Below are 24,307 nucleotides of genomic sequence, written 5' to 3' on the forward strand. Positions count from 1 at the left end.
ATGCAGACAGGCTATAGAGAGACAAAGGCAGCAGCTGATGGTCCGACACAGAGCCCTCCACTAGCGTATGGTGGCTTCTCAGGTGCCGGGAAGTGGTGCCATGTATTGGGCAGCCGTGACGGTACACTCCGGGTACATAGTTACAGCCCTAAGTGGGGTGAATATGTTGTGGACAATGGAGGAGGTGCCCCTTCAAAGCTGGAGCCCAGCGGCAGGCGCCTCCACCGTCTCCCATAGTTCTGCCCCTGAACTGGTAATAAACAGTGAAGGATACGTGATAAATGCCTTGCGTGAACCGGTTACTTAAATTTCCCACCCTGCCTATGACCGATAACCAATGATAGAGGGTGCCTATATTAAAACTGTGGTAGCCAGTTACACAAGTGTGAACAGGCAGAGTATATGGAAATAATGACATGCCATTTTTGTGCAAATGCTTTAACATGGACATATATTATGCCAAGATGGTGCAATGCCATTTTGTTAGTGTTTTTACAGCTTATAATTGTGGATGGATCATCTCCATTGTATATAAATTACATATACAATAGAACTATAAATTACATATACAATATTTTAATCTTGTATTATTAAATGTAGTGAGAACAGTAACCACAAAAGAAGATGAGATCAGTACAGAATACATGGTAGGCTATTTCTTTCTATCTTCTCTGTAATTAAAAGCAATTTCATTTTAATCTAGATAAAACTAACAGTATTAAATCACAAAACAGACTTGTTCTGCAAAATGCTTACTATAGCAATGTCAGGGCAATGTGTGCCATGGAACAGTATTACAATACTATTATCATTTTCTTTTGTAATAATTCTTGCTATAGTCCCAAACAGTGTAATTGTTTGTAGCAATGTCCTGTGCTTCCATGGCAAATAAGTATGTAACTGAGTAGTGTAGTTTACGGTGCATGGGAAAAGCAGGACAGGAGCATTGCCTAAAGTGTCCCAGTGTTTGGACTGGGAATGTCTAAGCTGCCATAATATCTGCACACCGGGGGCTCCATTTAGGGCCGTAACTAGGGGTGTGTGAGTGCTGTCACTGCAAAGAGCACAGGGGCCTGTGAGCAGCACAGAGCCTGCATCTTTCTGTGCTGTGCTGCCGCCTCCCTAGCAGTGCCGCCAATGGAACACTGTCAAATGCACGCTAGCCTTCCCTACATACACATACTGCTTCAACCCAGCGGGGATGCAGCAATGCCTGGCAGGCTTCACACAAAGCGGAAAGACTTTGCTGAGTCCCCATTACCAGCAATGGTGACTGTAATGGCAACAGTATATATAGATGGTGTAATGGTTTCTACATAAACAGCGGCAAGTTAAGCTTATCGCAGTTTACTAAATATTGGGCTGCTATCATGACCCCTTTTAGCGTCTTAAATTTGATTTAATCTATTTTTATACACAATCAACCCGGCACCCCCCGGCCAGGGTGCCGGGGGAGCCCCGGGCTATCAGCCCAGGCCTGGGGTGCCCTGGAGAGGGCAAACGCCTTTATTGGGGTACCCCGGCTTTGGTGTTACACCCTGCTAGAGTCTAGTGATGGTTTTGGAAAATACAGGGGATACCTACGCCTTTTGTCCTCCGTATTTCCAAAACCAGGACCAGCTCACTGACCCCAGTGCTGGTTGTGCAAAATACGGGGAACCCCTATGACTTTTGTCCCCTATATTTTCCCAACCAGGACCAGCTCAGAAAACCTGATGCTTGTTGTGCTTTTAGGTTGTAAAGTGTTAAAATAAAATAAAAAATACGTGGGGTCCCGACGTCATTTTAATTTTATTTTAACACTTTACAACCATTTTACACACAAAAGCATGCACGGATCTCACAGATCTGTGCATTTGTCTGTGTAATTCATAGCTGCTCATGCTAAAATCGCCAGCAGGTCTATTATTTTGGGGATTTGAAGTTCATTTTTGAGTTCGATTTGGTGTTCCTTTTGAAATCGAATATTAGTAAATCAGGGATTTGTATGTTGGTCTGTGTAAAAGTACCGATGTTTTGCCGATGTTCGATTTTGAGTGGGATTCGGTTTTATGTTCGATTTGAAATTCATTTTTGCCTTTAGTAAATCTCCAAAGGCAAAATCGAATGAAACCCGAATGTGAAATCACACAAAACTCAAAAGTGAAAAGCAGCAGACTAGATGCACTACAGTTCAGAGGTATAGTGTCGGCCAGCAGGTTGAATTCCAAGCAGGGCCAGACAAAGTAGTCTGTATATAGTGTTCACTCTAGCTCCGGCGGCAGAGCATATTAGTCTCTTTGAGAAAAGGAGCAGCTAGTGTTTTCCCATAAGCATCAGAGATCTCAAAAAGTAGCTATCCAACAAAAATGTTTTTCATAAGGGAACTTGATATTCCAATTTTACATAGGAGTTTACATTATATCTTATAGAGTCCATTTATTGTGAAACGTGCAGAACTCTAGTACCGGTAATTACTTACTGTGTAAAGAGTATAAATGCTATGTAAAACAATCAATTAATCATTTAGTTTCTTTAGTATAAATAAACTGCACTGGACTTGTCAAACCCATTAGCTAATTAAAGACAATCTTTGCTTGACCTTTAAGGCTCCACTGTCCTTTAAATGGTTTTGCATGCTTACAAGCACTGCAGTCAGCTGTTCTGCACTGTTGTCCCTTGCAATGGGATTCAGGAGTCAATAGTGACATAAAGGAGATGGAAACTATTGATGCAGCAGGTGCAGACACTCTACAACAACACGACTTAAGGTGCGTACACACTAGACAATATTTTACACAAATCGCCCGATTTCGATGCATCGAAACGACAAATCGTGTAAAATATGTCCAAATCGTGAGCGTCCACTCATGATCACGATGCCGATGTGCGTAGCCCGGGTCAAACATTGCATCTTCAGATCTTGCCTACAACAGGAAAGATTTGTCAATCTCGTACACGACGCACTGGAAATTGTTCAGGACACACGATAGATCGTTGGTCAGATTGGACACTTTTTAGCACCATATTGTGTCCTGAAGTGCCAGGGAGCTGATGGGTAGAGTTCAAGGGAAATCGCTCACAATATCGCATCGTGAGCACATCGTCTAGTGCAGGGATGGGGAACCTCCTGCCCGGGGGCCTTATAAGGCCCTCGGAATCATTTGGTCTGGCCCTCTGAGCTTTTTTTTGCTAGTCTCATTTGGCTAGCAGGGTGCCTAAAATGGCAGCCTGCAGCCAGAATCTATGCAGCAGTGCCACCTGGAGCGATCTTAGGATGCTTCAGACAGTCACACCGCTGCCCTTACAGCTCCATCCGATTATGGCCCCACCCCCGTGTGAGGTCACGCGGAGGGGGCATGGTCTAAACCAGGCCCGAAAATAATGTTATATATATCAAAATGGCCCTCGGCAGAGAAACGTTCCCCACCCCTGGTCGAGTGTGTAGGCGCCTTTAGAAGCAAAAATGTGCAAAAACACTAATTTTAAGTGTATTACACTACAAACGGGGGAAAAACACTGCTGCATGTGATTCTATTATTTAAACTTCCTACTATAATACTGCATGTCCCATCAACACTATCAATTCAACTTTAAAATGGACCTCACACCAGCTGTATGAATACTCACTCATAAATCTTCTAAACGCAAACAAGAGACATTTACTGACAAGCTTATCATTATTCCAGGTAAACTATTTGTTTGTGATCACCTAGGAAGCTTCTGTTACAAGCACAATCTTGCTGATCAAACATCGATAGGTTGTGAATAATTTACACATAGCCCACACAGATGCTAAAGCCAGACCGGACCACTGCAGAAGGTAGCTTTCTCCATTCTGGCTTCAATGCTAGACTATACAAGTATTTCTGGAAGTTGTTGTGTAATTCCCTGAGCTCACTGTAATGTCTATTAATCAGATCACAATTCTGTTATTGCCTCGTGCATTGCAGTTATGTGACATACGTGAATTGTGAGTAGAAGAGGTGCTTTGTATATACCATATGCATCACATGTAATGACATGCATACAACATATACATCAAATATAAAACAGGCTTTGCAATAAATGGTCATGGTACTTTATTCATTAGAGTTATGGCTATGCAGTTGCTGGTGTCTAAGAAGCCTAATTATCAAGCATATTTCTCATAAAATTATGTAGAAACTGCAGTTTCTGCATAATTTTATAAATTGTTGCTATGTACTAATAGCCTAATGAAGGAGATTTGACAGAAATCTCCTGCAAAAGGCCAATTATCGCTGCAGATGACGGTCCACATTATCATCAATGGAGACTACGATCTGACCCCTACAGATGTTTAGTGGATGGTGAATTAAAAAAAAAATGAGATATGGTAAGAACTTACCCTTGTTATCTCTATTTCTACGAAGTCCATAGGGTTCCACAGGATACCTTGGGGTATAGGTGTGACGTCAGTCATCGGGCACCATAGAGTTAAGCTTTCAGCCTCCCAGGATGCACTAGGGTCCCCCTCCTATACCCCGCCCCCGAGCCAAGGCACCTCAGTTAGTTACCAAGCCATAGGCCGGAGGAGAAGGAAGAGAGAGAACAAAGATCTGGACACACACAAGAATCACATTCTCACCAGAGGGAGACGGAAAAAACGGTGACCAGAGCAAAGCCCATCTGCAGCACAGGTGCGACAGGGCGGAAGTCCTGTGGAACCCTATGGACTTCGTAGAAATAGAGATAACAAGGGTAAGTTCTTACCATATCTCATATTTTCTACTTCAGGGTCCATAGGGTATCCACAGGATACCTTGGGGATGTCCCAAAGCAGTATCCTTTAAGGGTGGGGACGCTCCTGTGCAGAAAGGAGAATCCGCCGCCCGAAGGAAGCATCCTGAGAGGCGAAGGTGTCAAACCTGTATTACCTCACGAAGGTATGGACAGAGGACCACGTAGCAGCCTTGTAGATCTGGACTGCAGAGGCACCATGTCGAGCTGCCCATGAAGGACCCACAGACCTAGTGGAATGAGCCTTCACAGAAGGAGGAACCGGCAGGCCTTCATGAAGATAAGCTTCAGAAATAGCCATACGGATCCAGGCTGCCAAAGTTTGCTTTGAAGCAGGCCAACCCTTTTTACGGAAGCCATAGAGGACAAACAAGCGTCCGACTTCCTAAACGAAGAAGTGCGGTCAACATAAGTCCTTAAGGCCCGCACAACATCCAAAGAGGCCTCACCCACGGAAAGACCAGGTGAGTTAAAGGCCGGAACAACGATTTCCTCGTTAACTTGAAACTGGGAAACAACTTTGGGAAGAAACTCGGGCCGAGTGCGGAGCACTGCCCTGTTCCCATGAAAATCCAAAAAAGGGGGTCTACAAGAAAGAGCCCCTAAATCAGAAACACGTCTGGCCGAAGCAATAGCCAGAAGGAAAACAGTCTTAGCTGTTAGCCATTTAAGATCCACTGAGCCCAGTGGTTCAAACGGCGGTCCCTGGAGAGCCCTCAGGACCACAGCCAAATCCCAAGGCGCCACAGGTGGAGCAAAGGGCGGCTGAATGCGGAGAACACCTTGCATAAAGGTGCGCACATCCGGGATTGTAGCAATCCTACGGTGAAACCAGACAGACAGGGCCGAAACCTGTACCTTCAAAGAAGCAAGGCGAAGCCCATGATCTAGTCCCGCTTCTAGGAAGGCGAGTATCCGAGACAGACGAAACTCCCGCGGTGCAAAACCTCTCGGTCGACACCACTGGAAGAACGTATGCCACACGCGATGGTATATCCTCGCGGAAGACGGTTTCCGAGCTCGTAACATGGTACGCACTACAGAGCTGGAAAACCCCCTGGACCTCAACATGGCTGTCTCAACAGCCACGCCATCAAAGACAGCCGAGTCAGGTCCGGGTGAAGACAAGGACCCTGCGACAGAAGGTCCGGTCGTAGCGGCAACCGCAGAGGACTGTCCACGGACAGACCCTGAAGGTCTGAGAACCAGTGCCGTCTGGGCCACGCGGGAGCTATCAACAGGAGCGTCCCTCCTTCCTGTTTGAATTTCCGGATTACCCATGGAAGAAGGGAGACCGGAGGGAACAGGTATGCGAACCGGAACGTCCACCGGACGGACAGAGCATCCACCAGAGACGCCCCTTTGTCTTTTGTGCAAGACCCGTACACCGGCAACTTGTTGTTGTACCGAGACGCCATGAGGTCGATCTCTGGAAGACCCCATCTGTCCACCAGCAGTTGAAAAACGTCCGGGTGCAGGGACCATTCCCCCGGATGAACGTCCTGGCGACTTAGAAAGTCCGCCTCCCAATTTAGCACTCCCGGGATGAAGACCGCTGATATGGCCGGAAGATTGCGCTCCGCCCATACCAGGATACGAGAGACCTCCACGAGAGCCGCCCGACTTCGGGTTCCTCCTTGCCTGTTTATGTAGGCCACGGTGGTAGCGTTGTCCGACTGAACCTGTACCGGACGACCATGGAGAACCCGATGTGCCTGCTGAAGAGCATTGAAGACCGCACAGAGTTCCAAGATATTGATTGGAAGCTCCGCTTCTGTCGGCGTCCACCTGCCCTGGAACAAGTGTGGACCCGAAACTGCTCCCCAGCCCCGAAGACTGGCGTCCGTTCTCAACAGGACCCAATTTGGAACCCAGAATGGACGTCCCTTGCTGAGATGGGTCGTCTGTAACCACCAGGCAAGGGACAGGCGAACCTCCGGGGTGAGCACAATCGTCTGGGACTTCAGAGACTGAGGCAGCCCGTTCCACTTGGACAGGATCAGGTGCTGCAGAGGTCTGGAGTGAAACTGGGCATATTCCACCATGTCGAACACCGACACCATGGAGCCCAGTAACCTCATCGCCGAGTGTAGAGACACCCGGCGGCTGTGCAGACAACTGCGCACCCTCGACTGTAAAGCAGAGATCTTTTCCCCCGTCACGAAGATCCTTTGCTGTTCCGAGTCCAATAAGGCTCCGAGGTGCAGAATCCGCCAAGACGGGATTAGAGTGGACTTCTGCCAGTTGATTAGCCAGCCGTGCCGTTGCAGTAGTGCAATGGTCAGGTCCAAGTGGCGTAGAAGGAGCTCTGGAGATCCTGCCACCAATAAAAGGTCGTCCAAGTACGGCAACATGCGGACTCACTGCAGCCGCAGAGAAGCCGCCATGACCGCCATCACCTTGGTGAACACACGTGGTGCTGTCGCCAGGCCAAAAGGTAACGCCCGAAACTGGAAGTGGTCGCTGCGGATTGCAAACCTGAGGAACTGTTGATGGCGCAAAAGAATAGGGACATGCAGGTAAGCGTCCTGTATGTCCAATGACACCATGTAGTCCCCAGGTTCCAGCGCCAGAATGATGGACCGTAGGGTCTCCATCCGAAACTTCGGTACCCGCAAAGACTTGTTGAGAGCTTTGAGGTTGAGAATCGGACGATACGACCCATTGGGTTTCTGTACCAAAAAAAGATTTGAACAGAAACCCTGACCCCTCTGGGAGAATGGAACAGGCACTATAACTCCAGCCTTGAGCATAGTGTGCAATACCTTCCGCAGCTCCATAGCCTTGTTCCGGTCTGATGGTAGACCCGTGGTGAAGAATCGAGCCGGGGGTCTGTGCCGGAAAGAGAGGGCGTACCCGTGGGAGACCACCTCGAGAACCCAAGTGTCTATCGTAGTGACCGACCAACACTGGGCGAACTGCAGCAGGCGGCCTCCCACTTTGGGATCCCCCAAAGGGAGGCCCGGACCGTCAGGCCGCAGGCTTGTCATCTGGCTTAGGGGCCGGACGTCTGGTACTCCATGCCTGCTTCCGGGGCTTGGCCGATTTCTTAGGGCCAGCCTGTTGAGGAAAAGACTGTGGTTTGGGCCTGCCCTGGGCCCTATAAGACTGAAAGGACGATGGTCCAGAACCAGAAGGAGCAGCGGCCGACGGGAGACAAGCCGATTTGGCTGCCGCCAGCGTGGCCACAATCTTGTCCAGATCCGGACCGAAGAGAACTTCTCCGGTAAATGGCAACACCTCCAAACCCTTTTTGGAATCTGCGTCCGCCTTCCAGGATCGCAGCCACAAGGTGCGACGAGCAGCCACCGCTGCTGAAGAAATTCTAGACACCAGAGTACTAATGTCTAAGGCCGCCTCGTTGATATAAGTGGCAGAATCACGGAGATTACCAATCAACTCCGCCTGTTCGGCCGGACAGTCGGATTCAAAAGACGCCTCTAATGAATCCGCCCAGCGCTCCATCGCTCTGGCAACCCAGCAAATGGCCATAGCCGGCCGCGCTGCCCCCCCCCCACAAGGGAATAAGCGGACTTCAGGCAGATCTCCACCTTGCGGTCCGTAGCATCCTTAAGGGAGGACATGGATGGCATCGGCAATGTGGCACTACGGACAAGACGGGTCACGTGAGAATCCACCTGTGGAGGGGATTCCCACTTTGCAAAATAATTATCCGCGAACGGATAAGCCACTGCCAGGCGCCTCTGCGGCTGGTATCTTTTGCCAGGCTGTTTCCACGCCTCCTCTAAATGGTCCACTAACTGACCCGAAAGAGGAAAGACTGTGGCATCGCCCTTCACATCTTTAAAAAAGGCATACTTGGATTTAGCCGCTGGGGGAACTTCGTCCTCAATCACCAAGGCTGTGCGGACTGCCCGGATAAGTCCAGGAATATATACCTTGGACTTAGCGTCAGCATCCTTAGTATGGAGAGGTTCCTGATCGTAAGGATCCAGAATCTCCCCATCATCAGACGTCCCCTCGTCATCCTCATAAGGAGCCGACAGAGACGCTACCGGCCGTTTATGTGGCCGCATCACAGACTCCCCTTGCAACACATCCGACAAGTGCTGTACAGAACTCGTCAGGGAGTTAACCCACGCCGGCTCCTGAGAAACCGGGAGCGGGGAAATAGGGAGACTGTGGGGTACCACCAATTGTCGTGGGAAACCCTGCATGGGTGACGACACCACTGACTACTGGGACAAACCCATCGGCGTAAACGCGGGCTGCGGAGCTAACTGGCCCACTAAGGTTGTAAGCGCCTGAGCGAAACAAGCCCAGGGCGGCTCCTGTACCGGTGCTGTAACCGTAATAGGCCGCGCCATAGACAAACACTGCCGGCAGAGGCCTTCCGCGCTACCCTCCCCCTCCGCTAACGGTACTTTACACGTTGCACACTGTAGCCGGAGAGGGAAATCACTTTCAGACATGATGGCACCAAGTATGTGACCCCTCTCACCAATTATATATTAAATAGGCGAGAGACCACCCTGCAACACCGTACCGCAAGGGCTTAGCAGAAAGGACAAGGGCAGTAATAAAGCTGACAGTTAGAAGAAAAGTTACAGGCAGCAGCGCTAGCACAGTCACATACAATGCAAAGAAAAATCAATTCCTGCACTAACAGCGCTGATCACTCAACTACGCAGACACAGGGCCTGGTAGGACACAGAGCAGCATACACAGACCTGACCCAAATCGGAGGAGAGGTATGCGGGGGGACCCAGACCACGATGCTTCCGTCCAGTGCTTCCAGCAGCGTTCACCATGCGTTGGAAAGATGGCCGCCGAGGAGCAGAGAGGAGGCTGGCCTGGGGGAGGAGCGCTGCTACAGGACCAGTCGGCAGTATGCAGAGAGGGCTGTGTGCAGCGGGGGAGGCGCAGGCTGTGAGACAGGGAAGGCGCGCTCCCCTGGCATGCATTTAACCCCCGGGACGCCGCAGCGCTACCGCTCTGCTGCGGTCCGCTGTCCCAGGGGGTAGTGGAAGCACAGGTTCATACCTGGCTCCACGCTGCAGCCAGTCCCCAGGGAGCCCCCTGCCTGGGGACTCTGGACCATGTAAGAGCGGGGACCCACCGCGGGACCCCGCTGCTTACCTTGCTGTCCCCCTTGAATCCGGCCATGGTCCGGAACATCTGGGGTCACCGCTAGCTGTGACCCCAGATGCTCACCAGCATCCCCGGATCGGTACCGGCGTTCTGGTACCGGCGGGGGTGTAGGGAAGACAGCATGGACGTCAGGACTGACTGTCCATGCTGTTCATCCAGATGTGCAGCCACAGCTGCATGAAGAAAAAGCTTCAGGGGCTCTTCTAGCCCCCACTCCAACAGTTGCACCCGACTCCGGCCGGGCACCAAACTAAACTGAGGTGCCTTGGCTCGGGGGCAGGGTATAGGAGGGGGACCCTAGTGCATCCTGGGAGGCTGAAAGCTTAACTCTATGGTGCCCGATGACTGACGTCACACCTATACCCCAAGGTATCCTGTGGATACCCTATGGACCCTGAAGTAGAAATAACTAATTTATTAGCTCAATCAGGTCAGGTTTTGGAGGCTTGTGCCTCAAGAGAGATGTTCCAGGTTCAAAACACACACAAAAGTCTTTGAAAGGTCCTTTCTTCCAGAATAACAGTATTTGAGTACCATTTCATATATATACTCCACAAATTATGCGAATGAAAGTCTGCTTTGACAACAAGCATTAGAATTTCCAAACTATTATATAATTTATTTACGAAATATGAACTTTTTAAATGAGAGCAAAAAACCTGACCTGATTGAGCAAAATGAGTTATATTTTTGAATTCACCATCCACTAAATATAAAAGATCACCTAAAAAACATTAACCTCAAAAATGACGCAGACCAGTGTAATGAGTTGGTTAAGGCACACATCCACTAGACGATTTCTATGAGCGATTGAACGATTATCGTTCAATTGCTCATGAATCGGGCATGAATCGGGCACATTAATGTCGGAAACGACCAGCGATGCGCGCTCCCGCTGGTCGTTTCCGACAACTATCATCAGTCGAACATGCTGAACATGACACGATAACGTCAGGTTGAGCATATTAGGGGATGATTGATGTGCCTACACAGGGCCTGATTCAGAGCCGCTCGTTCGCTCCGAGCGATGTTCGCACAACTGCGCATGCGTATGGGTTGTAATACACATGCGCGAACCAGTCATTGCGGTCGGAAATTGTGTGCTCGCAAAATAGCGAATGCCTGCTAATTTGAGTGACAGAATGAGACGTTTGTGGGTGGTAACAGGGGAAGGTGCTTGAAAACGGGGAGTGGAGATCCGAACGCAGGCGTGCCAAACGGTTAAAACGGGCGTTTTAAGGGTGTGCATAATTAACAAAGCAGCGTCATCGACCACGTCACTTGGTTGTCTCTTAGCCTGAACTGCTCGCAAGATTGCGGTAGGAAAACGCTACCACAAGCACTGCGAGCAGTTCATACGCCTTTCGATGTACTCGATTAATCTAATAAATAGCGGAGATGACGTAGGATGCGAGCGGCCAGGGGGCGTTTTCTAAAAAATAGCGAGCGCATATTTCGTTCGCTCGTTCAGACAGAGGCGTCAACAGACCGCAAAGAGCGAGCGCTCAATTTAAATAGCCGGCCCCTTTTTCTGAACGAGCGAGCGCAAATAGCATCCGGCTCTGAATCAGGCCCACTGAACGACTGAACGTTCAGTGTAAGCACAGCACAGACTGTGAAACGACTGCACGATTACAATGTTGTAATCATGCAGTCGTTTTTTGGTCTGCTAGTGTATGTGCAGCATTAGACTCAGAAAGGTTGAGCTTGAAAACGGATACAGAAAGGAAGACACAGCTGCAGTACAGACAGGTGTTTTCTACAGATCTCTACTATAGGTTTTAGCTTCCTGTGTCTATTTTTACTTTCCTGTAATATCTGCTGATCTCAAGTAATTTATTCATTTCTGTCACTGCATTCTGATTGGAAACAACAACTGACCTTCACAAGCATGTACCCCAGTAATAGAATAGTCATGTTTATTGTGGATAATCCTGCTTCAGCAAGGAGGACAAGTCTCGGAATGATATGCTCCTTGTTTACATGCACAGAAATAAATGCATTTATTCATTTATATGCAGTGTTGAAGCATCTCTGCAAACTACCGTCCCTTATCAGGGTTGGTATGCTAATCATCATGATCAGTGCACTTGTACCAGCCTATAACTGGTGCAGATAAAACGCCATACAACTCTGCACAGCCACAAATGCATCAACACTTCCTCACTGAACTTTGCCTATAATGAGAATGCCCTGTTACACTCCAGTGGCGCCTCCTTGGCCGCAAGTGGAGATTTGCTTGATATACATGTCTCTCCATAGACCTTACTCGCATATGCTCAGCTGATGGGCATGAGCAGTGCAAAACACACACAAGATATGCTCCACAAGCAGGTGTACATCAACACCGCATCAGGCCCATTTATACCCCTTTCACAGTGCCATCAAATAACCCGGGTTATTGCATATGAATGCGCAGCAACCCGGGTTACTGGGCAGTGTGAAAGGGTCCAGTTGAAATAACCCGGCATTTCAACCTGGGTAACGAGAAAGGTTGAGCATGAGTTCAACCCAGCTAGCGGTGCGCTGTGAATGGATTAACCCGAGTCGAGACGACCCAGGTCCCGTTCACTGCAAAGGGCGAGCCGGCGATTGGAGATTATCTAATTTCCAAGCGCCGGCTCAGCAGCGATGGCTGTGACTTCATTGACCCGGCATTATTGCTGGGACTGGCCACCAGTCTGAAAGGGGTCTCAGGCGGGTCGCGCCCGGGATGGACGCGTGCACAAATACCGGGTGCAACCCGCCAATTGCGGTCTGAAAGAGGTATTAGTGGCTTTGTATTTTATATAGGTCAGGACTGAGCTCTTGCAGATCCTAATTCCTGACAAGTGGAAGGCAGGGACCTAATCTTATATCTACAATTAATATTTTAATACCTCATTGTTTATACGATAAAACCCTAAAGGTAAGTATCTAGATCACCCAGTAGCCTACAACAGCCTAAGGATGCATCTACATACATATTTCTTCCTTGTGTGTTAAATAGCCCTTCTAGTCACGCCATGCCGTGGCTAGACTCGGTAGCACCGAGCGTCTTTCCATGTGTCTTGTTACCTATAAATGCGTCTTGTCTGAAAACCGATGTAAACAGGCCACACACGCAGCTTCTGCTGATCAAAATGATATATGGCATGGCTATATTCTGATTTTGCATACAGTTACGCCCGCATTCACACACACACAATATAGGCATGTAGCGTTCCCGCTAGGCTGTTTTAGCGGGGCGCAGCGCCCTGCCCTCCTTCTGGAGGGCAAAAAGCACCCTGCCCTCAGAGCCTGCGGGTGCCGTCTTCACCCACGGGTCGCAGTGTCCCGTGGGTGAGGAAATGTGCAGTGACCCGGTCAAAGCCGGGGAATAGACGCCGGGCGCATTTATTCTCCCTGTCAGCAGCGCTTGGGGGCTGCCCAGCGTGTCCGTAAGTCCCGGGCACGCCCCTAAGAGTGACGACAAGGGTGACGCATCTTATAGACACGCCCCCTTTTCAATCACCACACCCCCTTTTCGGGTGTGCGCGCGTCGCAGACGTGCATTCTCTAGCGTCGGCGCCCTGCCTGCCGCTGGAGCTAGAGTGAACACAAGGCATGCTACATATCATTTTAATCAGCAGAAGCTGCTTGTGCGTTCTCTTCGCTTTGTGAATAAGATACATTTGCAGGTAAAAAGTTGCACGGAAAGACGCTTGGCACTACAGAGTCCCACGCATGTTTAACGCAACTTGCAGCGCTCGGAGGTAAGATGTATGTGGACACACCTGTAAATCTATGAATTACTTTAGCTACAATTGTGCAGTTTCTGCAACACAAACTATCACTTAGTAAATTAGTCTCACAATAACCCTATAGCAGTGGTCTCCAACCTGTAACTCGCGAGCTACCCGGTACCTCGCGGTCTTCATTTTGGTAGCTCACCTAGCTGTAGTACTGCCGAGTCAACTAGGAGGAAATGACCTTAGACATGTGCTCCCCCGTGGCATCGATGCCATGGGTGGAGCCACAGGGAAGCACGTCAGGTGATTGCCGAAGCCTCTACAGCAATCACCTGACGTGCTTCCTCGTGGTTCCATAGCGTCTACACTACTGCCGGAAAATCACACATCAGCCCTGCCTATTTCTTTTGCTCCTCTAGTGCACGTAACTCCTTGGAGCTGGTAATTAACAGTGAAATGTGCCTGTGCTTAAATTGTGTTTACAAACTATAACAATATCGCTGTAATAATGAAATGCATTTTTATTTTCTATGAAACCTTTTTTTTAGTTAATATTCATTAAATTACCTTCAATTGTTCGTTTATTAGACAGATTTTTTTTTTCTACAATTTTAGTAGCTCTTCAGGAGGTTTCATTTTTCTAAAGTAGCTCACACCTCAAGTTAACGTTGGAGACTACTGCCCTATAGCCTTAGGGTAGTCTAAGCCACGGGTAGGCAACCTGTAGTACTCCAGCTGCTGTGAAACTACACATTGCAGCATGCCCTGCCACAATTTTGCTGTGAGGGCATTCTAAAACTGTGACAGGGTATTCTGGGATGTGTTGTTTCCCAGAAGCTCTGCGATCAATAGCCTCTTCAAAAACTAAGGTTTCATAAAAATCTGTAATTTGATAATTATTACATTTACCAAGAAAGACAGAGTCTCTGCATAACACACTCCCCCTCAACAAATATTCACCCGTAGGAGTTAAACTAGGTGCACACTTGTACAATCATACTTGAGGTCCGATTTTTCTTACAATTATGATTGAATGTGGAGATGAACATGCAGATTCATGCATACACACTATTACAATGTACCATCGATCTGTGATCCTCATCTCTTGAGACCAGCAGCAGAAGTAGTATTGAACAGAATTACTGATGGTGCGTACACACTTTCAGGTTTGCCCGACATTGTACCATACTGCTGCTTCCATTACCATTCAGTTTTAGAGTGTCTGTAACTTTGGGCTCGATTCAGAGATAGACGCTAATGCCATCACACACAGAACACAACTGCAAAAATATGCTAATAGTTCCAAAGCTTACCAGATCATAAGGACACCCACCGCTACCATCTCATATGCGTACAGCGTCGCTTACCTGAGTAAATATCGGTAACATTGATTGAGCAACCATCTTACCCTTGCGGTAGGCTAACCATCCGCAAACACTGCAACTCTCCTGACACGCAGAGAGCCCCCATGCTATATATGTATCGCAATGGCTAATTTATGCACGCCCATATAACATTGTTTAAATGGTAAGACACACCTGCGTTTTTCTGACCCCCTCCCCCAAACGCTGACTACCTGTCACTCACTTTGTTTATAGGACAATCGTTCGATCTGCGTAAAAATCACCTTTGCATCTGTCTCTGAATCAGGACCTTTGTCAATTACCATGTATTTCTCTGTGATTATACAAACAGTGCACCCATTAAAGTTATACTGAGGAAAGTTAAAACTAGCCTAAGAACAAAGTCATTCAGTGCCGAAACTGTGTGTCGCAGCGCATTGTGCAGGGCACACCCCCTCCACATGGCATCATGCATAGGGGGTGGGGCCACAATCACTGGGAATGACAGCAATGTCCGGAGCATCTGGGGGGCTGTAAGTGCAGCGGTTTGCACGTCTGAAGCGTCCTAAGGACACTTGGGCAGCACTGCTGCAGAGCTTCTGGCTGCAGCGTGCTGTTCCAGACACCCTGTTAGCCAGATGCAGGGACAGTGGATGAGCACCAGTGCCACCCACAGGGCTCTGTACTCTGGAGGGGAATGAGTGATGGGCGCCTAACGTAGCAATTCAATTGTCGCTCTTTTCAAGCGTGATAGGTTCTGGCATTTCTGGGGTTGCAAGCAGAAATGTGCGATAATTCCATAGTTTGTGTGCCCAAACTTCGGTTTCGGTGCCCTAGCCAGGACTTTAGGCAGAATTAGCCATTTTACACGGCTTAACCCAGTCCAATTGGGCATGACAAGTGCGATAATTAATGGGCGCCCAAAAACAATTGAATTGCTACATCAGGCGCCCTTTACGTTTTACACTTCATATTATAAAAGGTAAAAATAACATTTGTATGTAATTATTTTTTAATGCTAACGGAAAACCTGTGTGACGTGACATCTGTCCAATTAGTTTCCACTGTTAGGGACAACCATAAACCGAACCAAAATTCATGGGAGAGGAGCTTATCAATTCCCTAGGAACCGGGGCATCACTTAGGCCCACATTAAGGCAGGTACTACCTGGCAACAAGACATAATTATAAAAAGAATAAATAAAATAAAAATGATTTACCTGTGTGCCATTTAATATTAACGAATGTGAGTAGAGTGAAGACTCACAAGCTTTGTTGTAGGTAAATCTTTTTACCTGATATATATGCATAGCAACATTTCTAACTGAAGAGTATAAAAAAAGAATAATTTTAAATGTAACTTCTTTTCATACACCTGAAAAACATCTGTAAATTATCCACCCTAGTCTACAAGACAGAATTTTTTTTTGTATCTATATCATATACCCAATTAAACTTTCAATGTGGTTCTGGGAAATACAGTATACATATGATAGTTCTGTGCCTACCAGCGAGGACTTAAATATCGTGGCTTGCCAAGGCTGCATGTTATCAGGAACTAACTGGAAATATATGCAGGATGGAGGTCTTTCTATTAACATGCATTTTAATAGACTGAAATCTATGTTTAATGTTCTGACAAAATGAGTGACCTCAGACATGTGACAGGAACATAACACTTCTGCTGCTGGGAACTCAATGGAGAAAGATTAAAAACTGAAGTACAGATGTGTCCTTGCTCATCTAGCCTCAATAGGCCATGCAGCTCGATAGGCCTGGCGTGAGTGAGCCGCCTGGTCCCGTTCTACTTTGCTAGCGTCTGCATCTTTATTTACCAAAAATGTGCCTAAGTCGCAATGCTATGCGACTAGAATGCACCAGGAGACTGTGCTGATCATTTGATAAGCGACACTTCTATATCTGTGTGCAACGGAACTTGGCGTGGGAAAAAACTGCGGCTGCTACATCGTAGCACTTACTATGCTGATTGAGAGACTCAGTCGCACACAAATATACAAGTGTCAAATATCAAATGAATCAGCAGTCTCCTGGTGTGTCCCTGTCGCATCACATTGTAAACTAAACACATTTTTGGCTAAAAAGAAAAGAAACTAAAAAGACGCTCGATGCTAGCAGAGTCACGGGATCAGGCGCGACGAGAGCGGCTATTTGGCGTAACTGCAGCAAAGATGATCGAGGACACATCTGCATCTTAACATCTGAAGACACCCCACAAACAATTGCATAAATGTCCCTAACTGTGTGGAGATTGTATATTCTCCCCATACTTGCGTGGGTTTAATATACAGTATGTGGTAGGGAATATAGGCCCTCATTCAGAGCCGTACGCTCTGAGCAGAGCGCACGCTCTGCATGAGGGCCGGGCTCCTTTTTCATGGAGCGTCCTCCTGGACGCTCGTATAGCTGTGGGTCACCACCCACAGGCTATACGAGCGTGCATTTTGATGGCCGCGATGGTCGTGACCAGCGCGACCATCGAAATTGCGAGCCGGAGCCTGCGGTTGAGGTTTTCAACCGCAAGCTCCGGAGTGATTTTGGCTCTATCAGAGCCAAAATCACTCCCACTGACATCACTAGTGATGTCAGTGGGTCGGCTTCTGACGGGAGGCGTTCCCGTGGGAACGCCCCCGTCAGGGAGGCACGCCCCCGGCACGCCCACCAAAGGGGGCGTGCTGTCAATCAACATTGACAGCACGCCCCCTTTGATCGGACACAACGAGCGAAGGAAAGTCCTTCGCTCGTCGTGTCTGGCGCATGCGCACGACGGAGCTCCATCCGTCGTGCGCATGCTCAGTGCAGACCATCGACCCACTTGCGAGCGTACAGCCGCTCGCGAGTGGGTCTGAATCAGGCCCATAGATTGTAAGCTCCACTGGGGCAAGGACTGATGTGAATGTGTAAAGTGCTGCGGAATATGTGTGCGCTATATAAATAACTGGTAATAATAATAAAAGTCTAGGAGGGTGATCAACAAACAGCTCTGTTGTTAGTCTCCTGAGGTGAATGCATACAAAACAGCAAATTCATCATAGACACTATTGTAACGGGGTTATGAAAATGAATTAAAAATCACAACATGGATTGTCCACATACAAACCTGTACCTTTAGCTGGATGTACAGTCAACTGTAAAACCACCTATCATCCTGGTATCACCAGCAAATGGGAAATACTGTAAGGTGTGCCGTGTTCTAACATTTAAGACCCAGTTTTAAAAGTTAAAAATGTAAATGGTATATAGGGAACTAAACTTTCTTCTATTTTCAATAGCTCTTCATTTGTGTATTAATGCCCGATAAACAGATAGATGTGAACAAACCCTACAATGTTAGGCTTATTTACATTAATTCATATTCTAGCCTCGAATTTTGATACATCTACTTGAAAAAATAGTTTCTGTATGTCCAGCCTAAAATTTGTTAGCATTCACAATATGGAAAAGGAAACGCAAGGTTAACGTAACACTAGATACACTCGTATCATATACGGTTTCATTTAATTAAATACTGTATATATTTTTATGCCTTCCACCCAACAGTTTCAAAAGACAAAAACATGCAAATTCACCCCAGGAAACATGAAACAAAACATCATTATCTCATCAATTGATTGTTGCTCTTCCCCTTTGATCTACTTCCCTAAAGGCAATTTAAAATGGGGTGTTGTGTACTGAAGGGAGCACAGGTCAGCAAGCAGAACAAACACACCAGAGTGTGAGTGAGAGTACAGAATGGGGCTGATACATTTTCTGCTCCCTTCCATTTACCATCTCTACTTCTCTGTGCAGAACACATCATTGAATAACAGCTTGAATCAAACAACATAAACACAGTCAGTAGGCAGATGTCTTATTTGCATACTCCACGTAAGCCCTCACACACACACAGAAATATGTGCACAGGATTCCTAGCTGCCAACATGGGAAAAAACACATTTTCTGGGACATCGCGGGTGTGAAATCACATCAATGATTAGTCACGGGACAGTATTGCAATATGCAAGGCATGCTTTAACATTTCCATTATAAATAATTAAGTACATATGTTGGATTATTTTTACTTTGTAACAACAAAAGTAATAAGTTTTTAAACCTCCTAATAAATGTATACAAAGCACTATAACATCTGAACTGTACATTGATATCTTCATTTAAATAAATTGTAGGACAATTATTATTACATAAAAAAATGCATATTATATATGTACATAAACTACCAAAATATCTGTAAATTATATACATATATACTTGGCGGTATGCAGTCGGGAAGCCGGCGGACCTAATCCCGACAGCCGGCTTCCCGACTGCTTCATCCCGGCGAGGGTTAAATGACAGGCGTCTAAATCTAGACGCCTGTCATTTTACTGACGCCGGGAGACCAGCGCCCAGCATCCGAATCGAAGGGACGCCGGGCGCCGAGCGCGAATAGCTGCGGGGGGGAAGGTTAGGGTTCCCGGGGGGACTTAGGGTTAGGCACCCCCCGGATGGGTGCCTAACCCTAAGTTAGGCACCCATTAGGTTAGGGGAAGGGGGGGTTAGCGTTAGGCCCCCCTGGGGGGGACTTAGGGTTAGGCACCCCCCCGGGGGACTTAGGTTTAGGCGGCAGAGATGGGGGGTTTAGGTTTAGGCACTTAGAGGGGAGGATTAGGGTTAGGCACTGGGGGGGAAGGGTAGGTTTAGGCACACCTAAGGGAGGGTTAGGGGGTAGAATTAGGTTAGAGACCTTGGACGATCGGGATTTCCTCCTCTGCCGGGATGACGCTGTCGGGATTCCAACCGCCGGGCATGGGTCCAGCGGTAAATCATACCGATTCCAACTGAACACCAGCCAGACATACTACGTCTTCCTGTAGCGGGCCATGAGCAATGCCATGGTCCTATGGACCCTTCCACTTGGAACAAAGTGTCAAAATAGGCCCATGTGTAGCCAGCAATGGTACAGTATTCTTAATAGAGATATGGAGCATACACACGGTCAGATTTGTCAGATCTGTCAGATGAAAGATTGAATGATTTGAACGATTTTACCAAAGATTTGAACGACTGAACGTTTTCTGACTGCATTAAAATGAATGGAATCGTCCAAGTCTGACTGCAAACACATCAGATGTCAGATATCGTTATCTGACCATCGGGAACGTGCATCGTTCAAATCGTTCATCTGGCAGATCTGACAGATATGTCAGATTTTCCTTCAGATATGAACGATTGAACGATTTTTTAAATCGTTATCGTTCAGATCTGAAGAAAAATCTGACCGCGTGTATGCACCAATAAAGTGATCTGGTCAACATGAAGTGACGCTCTCTACTGAGAACTAACACTGAGAACAAACACTAACACTAAACAATATTATTTCATAACATGAACCCACAAACATGCAATTTGATAAACATACCCTAAAATTAATTATGAACCACAAAATGTATAGAGTATTAGCAGGAACAGTAATAATGGCTTTTCCAGCCAGGCAACTATGTCAGGGTATTTTACATACATGATTATATAGCTATACATCTCAAGTAGAAGAATGCTTTGAACACATTTTGCAAACATATTTATTACAGTTCACTTATAGTCTATTCGGTTGTTTGCTTGCACAGAGTATGAAAGAAATGACCTATGCCAGATGATATTTTTCCTTGGAAACAAATGAGGGGGGAGGCACAATAACTACTTCATCTGACGTAAAACATTCTTCCTACCAGAACTTATCAACATTTCTGCTCCTAGCCATGTTATATATAGTTTCACACTAATCAGTCAATACAGCCATCAGACAACTTCCACTACCCTGATGAAAACAAACAGGCACATGAAATGCGTTCTGATTACAATGTCCTCATTATTTGCTAGGTAAATCGCCTGAGAGGTCAACATGCTCTCAGACTGTGCTTTTATATATGAACAGCCTGAGCAGGACATCTCCCAGGATCAGTGTCTTCAAAGTCTTAAGTTACAAGCCCAAGTGATGCATCCTGGGGAAAAATAAAATGATGTAAATAAAACTTTGTATGGTCATTAAGGAATATAGAAATGAACAACATGGAAATGTCACTAGATGGGGTGTCATCTGTGTCTACATAACTGGAATGCAGATTGTGGACAGCGGCAAAAGAAATAGCCGATAGGTTATTGATGTCACATGTGAGTCTAGCGTAAAAGTTTTTACCAACATATAAAGATTTTCTGTGATGCTATAAACTGGAAAACCGGCTGAAATTTCCAACACTGGGAATATTAATTTTTTTAAATCAGGTTCCCAGACCAATTTAACCATTAAAGTGAACCAGTCACCAGGGGGAGAGGGGGTTTAAGTCATTACATGTGGTAGAAAAAGTAACTACTGAATTAAAATTGTTGAAATCATCTACACACACAGCATTACAATTGTGCTCAAGTACGACATGATCCAAACTCTCACACCTGTATTATTATATCTCTCAAAGATCTTTTCAATTAAGCCCTTTCCATGAAGCCCTTTTGTGCCACACATAATGACCATATTCAGAGTCCTCACATAAAACATTCAGAATGTGTGAAAAACAACCAGAGCCGTAACTAGACTATTTGGTGCCCTGTGCCAGAAAGAGCATTGGCGCCCGCCTCATTTTTCAAAGGGACATAATGCACCCAAAAAAGGGCCATGGCTTCATGGGGAAGGGCCAGGGAAGAGATAGGAGAGGCCAGGAAATGCTGGGGATGAAATAAGAGGAAGCTACAAGCAAGAATAATAATAAACAGAAATTTGACAGGCCCAAACAGCGCCCCCTGACCTGTGGTGCCCTGTGCGATGGCACCGGCCACACTACCCTAGCTACGGCCCTGAAAACAACTATTATGCGCGTGGGCACCTGTACAGCATTCAACTTGCAAGAAGATATTTGCTGACAAGTCAACCTCTTCATGATGCTGCAGATGCAGAATGCAAGAGTGCACACTCAGGCTCAACACACCGACTTGTATGGAGTGAGTGGTTATTAGTAATGAGTAGATGGATAAACTGCTTATTTATTGGCCAATTATATGGAAAAATCTAAATAATAATGAGTCAGACGACTTTAACTTGTTAAGTTCTGTACAGGAAAAGAAAGAAGAGGAAAAACAGAGCATTTCCCTTAGGAACATGTGTCAGTATACAGTAAATCTCTGCAGAGCTACAGTGCAGTTTGTAAACTCCCCGATTGCTATATTCAAACCCTTGAGCTGGCCACACACATGGCGATCTGCACACGACGAGCCGATGTGTACGATTTGTGTACGATTTCCCTTGAAACTCTCCCCGGCAACTCTGCACACGATCTCCACACGATCTGCACACAATTTGGTGTCCAATCTTCATACGATCTTTCCTGCATCCAGACAGTGCATCGCCTCCTAGATTGTCATATCTGCCCTACTGCAAGGCAGATCTGATGATGCGATGTGCAACCAGCAGGGACGCGCATTGCATCGTGATCGTGAGTGGGGACTTACGATTTACTCAGGATTTGGCCATATTTTACACGATCTGTCATTCCAATGTGTCAGAATCGGGCAGATCGGGTAAAATATCGCTATGTATGTGTCCAACTTTACACCATAAGCAAACAAAAGAACAGTGGGCCTGATTTAGAGCCGGACGCTCTGAACGAGCGCCCGCTCTGAATCAGGGCGCTTCTTTTTTTTTTTGGAGCGTCCTCCTGGACGCTCGCATAGCTGTGGGTTTACACCCACAGCTTATGCGAGCGTCCATGATGATGGTCGCGATGGTCTTGCGACGAGACCCTGCGGTAGGGTCTCGGTGAACGCAAGCCCTGGAGTGATTTTGGCTCGATCAGAGCCAAAATCACTCCCACTGACATCACTAGTGATGGCAGTGGGGCCGGACCCAGACGGTAGGCGTTCCCATGGGAACGCCTCCGTATGGCAGCCACGCCCCCGGCACGCCCACCAAAGGGGGCATGCTGTCAATCAACATCGACAGCACGCCCCCTTTGGTGCGAGACCTGGAGCGACGTCTTCCCCGTCGCTCCCCGGGTCTCGCGCATGCGCACTAGGGCACCATCGACCCGCTTGCGAGCGCTCATTGCTCGCAAGCAGGTCTAAATCAGGCCCAGTGTTACCTACCATAAGATACAAAGTATCAAAACTGCAGAAACTAGAACTACTGTATCACTTACCACATTTCATAAAGTAAAGCGATTCTTCAGCTTAAATGTTTACCATGGGCGAGATGCAGGAAGGGGAGAAATGCGTTCAAACCTCGAAAATGTGTTTGGGTTGACCACATTTCTCATATGCACTAAGGAGCTGATTCAGACCCGCTCGCTAGAATGAGTTCGCTCGTAGCTGGCCGATATTTCCAATCTGCGCATGCATCGCAATGCGCGTGCGCGAACCACTGAGAAAGATTGGGAAGAGTTCGCTCAACCAGCACAGACAGCCCAGGTGAATGAGAGACAGGAGAGGCCGTTTGTGGGTGGTGACAGGGGCAGGCAACTAGAAATGGGGGAGTGGAGATGCGTACACAGGCGTGCCTGAGCATCTCAACGCCGTTTCAGAGGCCTGCAGAATTAAAAGGCAGCATCATTGTACACGTCACTTGGTGGGATTTCACACTGAAGTGATCGCAGTGCTTGCGGCAGGGTATAGTCAACCTCAAGCGCTGCGATCGCATCCGATGGTGCTCAATGTACCAATGATTTCATGTACTTCCAGGAGATGACGTGCGCAAGTGGGCGTCTTATGAATGGCTGGTGGGCGTCTGCATACACAAAGTGATCGCGCGCCAAGACATAGTGGGCGTACGAATGCCTTGCTGTGCAATCGCCTCCTTTGCATACGCTAGGTGCGAGCGAACACATCTAGCGAGCGGGTCTGAATGAGCTCCTAAGCCCCGGAGTGCAATGCACTCTGGGACTTAGTTGCGGTGGGTAACGCCATCTTCCTGACGGCGTTACCCATAGAAGCCTATGGGCTTCTTTTCGCAGAGTGCTGATAGAGGGATCCAATCGGATCCCTCCTAGCACCCCCCCTGCAGCATGTGAAGAAGGACGCTGGAGGAGTTTCGGGGTCATAGACCCGCAAGTCTCTCCCTCGCAAAGGGCCGCTCTTACTGATAGAGCACTCCTTTGCAGGAATCTTCATGCATACTGGCGTTACCAACGTCGGCATGCAGGCGATGACTGGCGGAAGGCATCGCATCGCAAGTGCGATGCGTCATGCATCCCACCCCATAGTGACATAAATGGTCAACACAACATATACACTTCCAGAAAACCAATAATATTAAAGATTAGAAATCACGCTCTGTCCATAATAGAAACCATTATTCATTATAATCACCTATATTTCCTGTAGCTGGTAGAGTACCTTGACTAAGTGTTTGCCGTTGGTTTTAAT

At 47.3% G+C, this 24,307-nt stretch overlaps 1 protein-coding gene across 5 annotated transcripts in view; it reads right to left on the reverse strand.

The window, feature by feature from the left end:
* SLC4A7 (solute carrier family 4 member 7) overlaps window positions 1–24,307 on the reverse strand; it is a 175,977-nt gene that overhangs the window by 114,029 nt on the left and 37,641 nt on the right. The window lies entirely within an intron of this gene.

Source organism: Taudactylus pleione, unplaced genomic scaffold, assembly GCF_031769625.1.
Source record: "Taudactylus pleione unplaced genomic scaffold, aTauple2 ptg000053l, whole genome shotgun sequence".
In the NCBI taxonomy this organism is placed as follows: domain Eukaryota; kingdom Metazoa; phylum Chordata; class Amphibia; order Anura; family Myobatrachidae; genus Taudactylus; species Taudactylus pleione.